We start from the raw sequence: 7,975 nt of genomic DNA on the forward strand, positions 1-7,975 counted from the left end.
TGGCATAAAACTATTAGTAATTTTAATTGGGTTTTTTTATGGTTTTAGTGTGTATTTTAACTAATGGGCCAAATTGAATAGGTTTTTTAATGGGTTTTTTAACTGTATATTGTATGTCTTATTGTGTTTTTACTTGGCTGGAAACTGCCCTGAGTCCTGTGGGAGAAGGGCGGTATAGAAATTAAATTCTTCTTCTTCTTCTTCTTCTTCTTCTTCTTCTTCTTCTTCTTCTTCTTCTTCTTCTTCTTCTTCTTCTTCTTCTTCTTCTTCTTCTTCTTCTTCTTCTTCTTCTTCTTCTTCTTCTTCTTCTTCCATCTGTCTTTAGCAAAAGATAAGGCACCTTAAATATTGTCATTCCAAAGATAGTTCTACTTGGAAAAAGGGAGAATAAATAAAAATGGATCTGGTTCATAAAGGCTTCTGGAATTAGGGAATTTCTAGAATATACAGAGGCTTTCACATCACAAAGTTTCTAATTTATTCAAGGCATAAAGCACTTCACACCTGTTTTTAGCTTAAGGGGAACATCTTCTCTGGAATTATAGACCAATTTCTTTATTGAACAATGATTATAAAGTGATTTCATCAGTTCTGGCAGAAAATGCAAAATGTTCTTAGAGGAGTTCATTCATAAAGATCAATGTTAATTTTCTATTTCAAAGATAATTTTTTTAAAATGTCAGAACTGTGCTGGATGTAACAAAGTGACTTCCAACAATGTAACGGAAAACAAGCTGCACTGATATTCTTAGGCTAAGAAAGCCTTTGATAATTTGTACTGGCCCTTTTTGTTTAAAGTTTTGGAAGATGTATAATTTGGTAAGAACTTTATTCAAGGAACCAAGTTGACATATACATCTCAAAAGACTTGAATTATAGTTAATGGTGATTTGATTTTTAAAAATGGCCATTTTTGGTGTAAATTTTATATACAGTTGAATCAATAGGAATGTATGGTACATGGAAGAAAGGATTGAAATTTGCATTGAATTATAAACTTAAAAGAGAATTTTTGTAAAATGATATATTGCCGGTAGTTGATAAACTGTCAAAAACATACATTTTCAAATATTTGTTGGAAATGTAATCAAACTGAGAGCATTTTTTTTCTTCTTTGGTGGACATGCACAAAAGTTAGAAACTATTGGGATCAAGTATGCATTCTGATTCAGAAGATTTTAAAAGTGAATGTACAACTGAAACCAGAGATCTTTCTTTTGGATTTAATGAACAAATAAGTGGAAACATCTTATGGAACTTTGCTTTTATATATGAAAAGAGCAACAAAACATTTATATGCACAAAGATGGAAGGATTTAGAATTACCTATAATGGAAGAATGGATGGTGAAGCAAATGGATTTTTTTTTTTGTACCTTAATGCAGAAAACTTGGAAGACCAATGTGATTCATATTTTTTTTTACATATTTGCACTTGGTGTTGCATAGGATTTTATTAATTCAGGATCAGTATTGGAAATTAAATCTTATTCAGATGTAATATAATCCAACTACAATGAGTGTTGATATTTTATCTTGTTCTAAAATAATAGCCCGTTTGTTGATGCCTTTTTATTTTACCAATAAAAAAGTATTTTATTCTGCTTTATTCTGAAAATTCTGAAAATATCTTAATGCTGTATCAGTCATTTGTTTAAGACGAGCTGTTTTAAGAATTTTGAAAGGCACCACAATATTTTTCTAGAACTCTAGAGAAATTGTATGTATTTTTTAAAATTATGCAATCTAAATTGAAAATAAATTTTGGAAAAATCTTAAAAGAAAAAGATAATTAGATGAAGTTAGTGCTGAAAAAAATGGCTAAAGTTTGAATGAAAGAAAATATCAAATATATACCACAAAAGAATCTTTATATAATGAGCCGGAAAATATGTTATACCGAGCACTTAGATGATATATATCAAGTGCTACTGAATTCATGTAATTTGCTTAGTAGAATACTTTATACTTTATAAACTAATATTATCAGATAACCCGTTATATAATAAGATAACTTATTATTGCCTATATTATATGCAACAGTCATGTAAGAGCATGGATAAACCTGGTATATATCTGCAGACATTAAATGTGAATAGTTATTTTTTTCTCTTAAACCACACAGCAAGCAACGTAGCAGTACTTGTACATGAAAATAATACCTTTAATGGAATACTTATGAGGTATTAGTTTTCTATGTCTGAGAATTTTCACATCGTCAAAGAAGTCTATAATTACCCACAGGCATGCCACAAACCTCATAATCATTATGTATTTGACTCAGTCCAATGCATCCAGACATTTCTTAATGTACAGAACATACGTTATGGAATCACTAAGACACCATTCTGGTTTTCTTTCAGGAATAAATACTTTCATACTACAGGAAGTGCATAGGTCTTTGCTTCTTCAGTCCGTCTGTCTCTTTGTGCTTAAAGTACCAGCATGTCTGTTGAATGCAATTTTTCAAAGTGCATCTCGCTACGTATTCTTTACCTTCTCCATGTTTCTCTATACCAGATCTTTTGCCTAGCTATTATTAAAAAATAACTCAAGATGGCAAACATATCTAATACTCCTTCCTCCTATTTTCTCCACCACCACCACCACAACCCTGCAAGGTTGGTTAGGCTGAGTGACTGGCCCAAAGTCACCCAGCTGGCTTTCACGGTTAAGGCAAGGAGGGAAATAAACATGACACATTTCCTGCAGCTCATTAAAGCACTTACTTATTGCACGAATCAAGAAGAGAGCCGTGAAAATATTTGCAGATCCCTCGCATCCTGGACATAAACTGTTTCAACTCCTACCCTCAAAACGATGCTATAGAGCACTGCACACCAGAACAACTAGACACAAGAACAGTTTTTTCCCGAAGGCCATCACTCTGCTAAACAAATAATTCCCTCAACACTGTCAAACTATTTACTAAATCTGCACTACTATTAATCTTCTCATAGTTCCCATCACCAATCTCTTTCCACTTATGACTGTATGACTATAACTTGTTGCTGGCAATCCTTATGATTTATATTGATATATTGACCATCAATTGTGTTGTAAATGTTGTACCTTGATGAACGTATCTTTTCTTTTATGTACACTGAGAGCATATGCACCAAGACAAATTCCTTGTGTGTCCAATCACACTTGGCCAATAAAAAATTCTATTCTATTCTATTCTATTCTAAACTAATTTATATAGTCACCCATCTCACAAACAAGTGACTCTGGGAAGCATACAGCAGAGCGCTCCTCTCTGTCCCTGGATTTGTTAGGCAAAAACAAAGGGGAAAAAATAAGCAAACCAAAACAACTCTTTTCTCCTTGACCTCTTCCGTTGAACTTCCCCATTGCATCTCTGCTTGCTCAGTCCTTTTGCTTGCTCAGTTAGTTGGGTGATTAGCCTCTTTCAGACAATTTGGTTATTTCAAAGCCAGAAGGCCTTCAACTTGCTCCCTTCTGCTTTCATACCATAGAGAAGAGAAGTATTTTTATATAATGTCTCTCTATCCAAAAGCTTACAAGCCAGCAGATTATTACTTGGCAAGTCACTGAGCCAAAGCCTGTAAACCAAACAGTCTGGACGGATTCCCCCTGCATACCGCCAAAAAGCAAGAAGCAAATGATGCAAGCCCGCCCCTTTGTTGTGACTGATGTTAAACATTTCCTTTTCTGGAAGATGTACGAGACTGGGGAAACAATGAAAGAGGAAACCTGTGAGAATACGTTCCATATATTCCAGCTTGATTTAGAAAAGCTTTTCTTAGTGTTGTACCCCTGCCAATGCCATTTTACAGACTTCCATTTAACAGTTGTATAGCAGATATTAATCAACTAATTTCAACTTCAACTTGTTTCAATTTGAAGAAAATATTTAGCAAGGGATGTGGGTTAAGTATCTAGCTGTCTTGGGTTGATCTCAAGGAATTAAACTGGATTGGACCTAGTTAAGAGAATACCAGCAAATCCTACTGCTGAAGGTAGGGCTAAGGAATAAAAGCAGAACAAAACAAAAATCCCAAAAGAAATTAAAATTATTTCAATGTGTTTACAAAGAGAATTTACGTGGATGTGTCAATGAGGTTGTCTGAAATTGAACTCACTCAAAGCTTTATGATTAATTTAAGCCATATTTCCCATTCACTCTCCACCACTTTATTGTATTTACTTGGTACCCTCTGTTCAGAAAGAGTCTTTCTGCTCTGTCAGATCTGAAGGCCTTTTAATTTAGTCAGGAACAACTGGGTATGGTTGGATGCAGGAACTATGTATAGCAAAGGTGGGTTTCAGCAGGTTCTGATCAGTTCTGGAGAATCGGTAGCGGAAGTTTTGAGTAGTTTGGGAAACCCATAGTAAAAATTCTGACTGGCCCCGCTCCCTTCTATTCTCTACCTCCCTAGTCCCAGCTGATTGGGAGGAAATGGGGATTTTGCAGTAATCTTCCCTTGGATTGGGGAGGGAATGGAGATTTTACAGTATCCTTCCCCACCACACCAAACCACACCCACCAAGCCATGCCATGGCCACCAAGCCACACCCAGTAGTAAAAAATTTTGAAACCCACCACTGATGTATAGCTATTACTTGCCTTTAAAAAGGAAGAAAAATCTAATTACAAATTACTAGGAAATACAAGGCCATTTAGCTGACACTTCAGGTTGCATGGCCCTTCTTTAAACTTCATATGTGGAGTGATAATTCTGCAATAGAGATGTTACCGCATAGTTTAAGTAATTGAAAGATTGATCCCCCTTGCCCATCTGAGAGCATTTTGAGTACACATAGGCTTGGTCACCTCTTTCAAGATTCTGTCCCTCAAAATTACTGGATTACCCAGTTTTGTTCCAATAATTAGTTAGCCCTATTGCTGCACAGGAAACAAAGTACTGTCTTCAATGATATAAAGTGAGACGCCAGAGATGAGTGAATAATTGTTTTATTACAAGCCATACAAGCAAAGTTATGATGGGAGCTGCACGGGTTGTTTTTCAAGGACTGGACACAGCACAGCATAGCAAAAGTATACACAATTCTTTATTGCAACACAAACCTTTCCCAGCAACAGGCTATTGCTTTGGATCAACTCTGCCTTTCTAGGACTCTCAGGGTGATAGTGCCAGATAAATATGTCTTTCATATTCAGTCCTTTATATGCCGTTCAAGTAAAAGTCTGCAAGTAGCATTACAACCTTTGCCTTTTCCCAAAGGTTCTTTCACTAGTTGGGTTGAGGTGCAGTTTGAGTGTGGTTGCTTCTTTTCTACTTGTTGCAAAGCTCCAAGGCAGGACTCTCATCAAGATATGCAGCGTTTTCTACCTGCAGAACGATGCTATAGAGCACTGCACATCAGAACAACTAGACACAAGAACAGTTTTTCCCCCAACACCATCACTCTGCTAAACAAATAATTCCCTCAACACTGTCAAACTATTTACTAAATCTGCACTACTATTAATCTTCTCATTGTTCCCATCACCCATCTCATTCCACTTATAACTGTAACTTTGTTGCTTGTATCCTTACAATTTATACTGATATTAATTGTTTCCTGATTGCTTATTTGTAGCCTATGACTATCATTAAGTGTTGTATCATTGAGTATTAAATTTGCACCCTACGACTATCATTAAGTGTTATAAATGTTGTACCTTGATGAAGGTATCTTTTCTTTTATGTACACTGAGAGCATATGCACCAAGACAAATTCCTTGTGTGTCCAGTCACACTTGGCCAATAAAATTCTATTCTTTCCATAGTTTGTGGTCCTGATAACTGAATAAAAGTCTTCTTGCCTGCTTGTAATAATTGCCAATCTCCAGATGTCACTGCTTCCCTGTCTTTAGACCATTTGCTCATCACCTTGCCTGCAACACACACACCTCCTCACTCTGTCTTAGCATTTGCTTTTGTAAGTTAAGGGTCCCGGGATGGGGCGGGACCATTTTTGGACCATTCATTTGTCCTTAAAATCACCAGATGTGATTCAATCATCACAGACATACCGGCTTGGATGCTTGTGAGTGAAATGAATGTATGAAGGCATGAGGGAAGTTGGGTGGGAAACGCTTCTGCCTTATTGCAGCTGCTTTTTTAAACCACAGACAGTAACCCCCATTTTACTCCCTTACAGAAGGATGAAATAATGGCTTTGACCATAAAAAAAAATGCTGCTACCAGAAGACACCTCATAGGTCATAGAACACACGTTTTTAATATTAAAACTATATGAGTAACAAAACAATACTATACATATGGTGAGGCATCACCATAACAACTTGAATGCTATACCTAGAACCTGTTAAGAATTACCACTACATATTATTATCAGCATTTTTATAAGTACCTATAAAAATAAATCATGGATGCTTTATGAAAAATGGTGATAATCCTAACCTGGCCCAGGCCATTTCTTTCTCAACAATAAAATCTCATATCCCAAGATGCAAAAACACCCAAAATAACTCTTCTTAATTTCATACGAATAGCAATAAAGACAGGAGTCTAGTAAGATAAGATTCTGGTCGCTTTTTTTTTTTTTTACTACTCCTGCTTCTCCCAAATGACCGAGAAGCAATAATAACAAGGTTTTTCAAGAAATGCAAAAGCAGAAAAGGATCCCTAGTTAAGTAATATATTTCAGGCCTGCGAATGGTGCACGGTGTAAGTTACTTTTGCCACTGCTGATTGTTTATTATGTTTGTCTGGTTGCCTGGGGAACTAGCTCACACCGTTTCATTCATTTTATAATGTTCCTGTAAATGTTAGGTAGGGCTGGGATTTATTATGCACTGTCAACACCTCAAATGGAACGCGCCACTGAGCTCCACTTACTTGGCAAGCTGCCGTTGCTTGGTCCTCTTTTTATTCTCAACAATTTTAAAGTTAAAAAAATTAGCTTTAGGCATCCAGACTTCTACTACGCATGCAATTCAGGGTACGCTTCTGCTTGCATGCATACAGATTTCCAACAATAAGTATTGGTGGTGAGATTCTCAGGGGAGCCATTTGTCAGGCGAGAACTGAGGCTGAAGTGGTCAAGTGAGCAAGCCCAGGGAATGGAATCTGTGACTGACTTGAGACTTGTTAGAAGTAACGTTTTAGGGGAAAGAAGTAGGAACATGTTTACTGAGGGTGTTCCTCATCCTAACACAGTATGACCCCATCGCCATCCACTCAACAACTTCTGTTGATTCAGAAGAAGATGATAAATTAGTATGACCAGTATACTTTGTTTTTATTTTCCTTCTTCATTCCCGTACAAGATTGGCTTTATGTGGTTGGTATCAGATACAACAGGCTTCTTTGGGAAGATGTATTATCGTCCACCAGCAGCCTGCGGAGCTGGCAGTGGAGTCGGACAGGGAGGAGGCTGGGGAGGACAATGGGTCAGTCCTGGAGTCAGGGGAAGGCCTGGATGAGGGCTCTGCATCAGAGGCAGAGATGGGGCCAGGGCCATCTGGGAGTGATGTGCAGACTCCAGAGCCTCCAGAGGCGGACAGCAGAAAGGCAGAGGAACAGGAGGAGCCTGTTCCTAGCGCACGCATGCGAAGAGCTGCCAGAAGGTAACACCAGCTAAAGAAAAAAGGACGACTCGGGAGTTAGGCCAGGAGATGATTGCCCCCTCCCCTAACGCTTAAAAGAGCCACAATGGCTCTTGGGTTCTTTGTAGGAAAGCAACGTTGCTACAATTGTTTCTTGTTGGCGTCTCTTGTTTCTGAACTTCGTGGGGTTTTTGCCAAGAAAAGCCTTTGGCAGGGTGCCAAAGAAGACAAAGATTTGTGATAAGGCTGAAGGACTTTTTTTGAAGGACTTCGTTTTGGAATTAATTTGGACTAAGATGAGAATGAAGTAATTCTCAGCTGTTCTAATAAAATATGTTTGTTTAGGACTGATTATGTCTGGTAATAACTACTTGGGCCTAGGTCACAACAAGATGGGACAACTGACCTGGGATAAATATAGAAATGGCATTAA

The sequence above is a fragment of the Ahaetulla prasina genome, chromosome 2 (assembly GCF_028640845.1).
Source record: "Ahaetulla prasina isolate Xishuangbanna chromosome 2, ASM2864084v1, whole genome shotgun sequence".
NCBI classification, from domain to species: Eukaryota; Metazoa; Chordata; class Lepidosauria; order Squamata; family Colubridae; genus Ahaetulla; species Ahaetulla prasina.